Genomic DNA, 592 nt, shown 5'->3' on the forward strand with positions numbered 1-592 from the left:
AGCTTCAGTTCTGTGGACTCCAGCAGCATGAAAGGAAGGGCGCTCTGGAGGGACGTGTGTTAGGCACTGTGGTGGGTTCACCCTTAGGGGCAAAATGACGTGAAAAAGCAAATGTCAGGTGATAAACAGGTGTCTCTGGTGGCTGTCATTAACATCTGCTACCCGCCCGCCCTGATTCCTTCTGATACAAAGATTCAGAACGGCCTTTCCTTTCCTCTTTGTGACAGTGCTGCTCTCGGGCACTTCCTCCGCTGTCACACACAGGTCTTTCTGCTGAGTTTTGTCACGAGGACCTCCTGTTTGCTCCTCATTGCTTTAGACTTGGCTCTTCCAGGTAAGGTGGGACCTGAATAAAAATGGGAGATTAGGATGGCAGGAGGATTCTAGGATTTCGGACTAAGGTTGGGTCCAAACAGAGGTCATTTAGGGCTGCTGATAAGACACTAAGTGTTGAATAGTTCATTGGTGAATTCAATCCCATTGATATACAGAAATTAGAATCCCAGGGTAAATCCCACTGCAATCACCTTAGAACTACCCTAATTCTTTGGTGTATCCAATATGCATTATATAAGTAAGCCATGGGCTAGAA

Source organism: Galeopterus variegatus, unplaced genomic scaffold (genome assembly GCF_000696425.1).
Source record: "Galeopterus variegatus unplaced genomic scaffold, G_variegatus-3.0.2 Scaffold1969, whole genome shotgun sequence".
Lineage (NCBI taxonomy): Eukaryota > Metazoa > Chordata > Mammalia > Dermoptera > Cynocephalidae > Galeopterus > Galeopterus variegatus.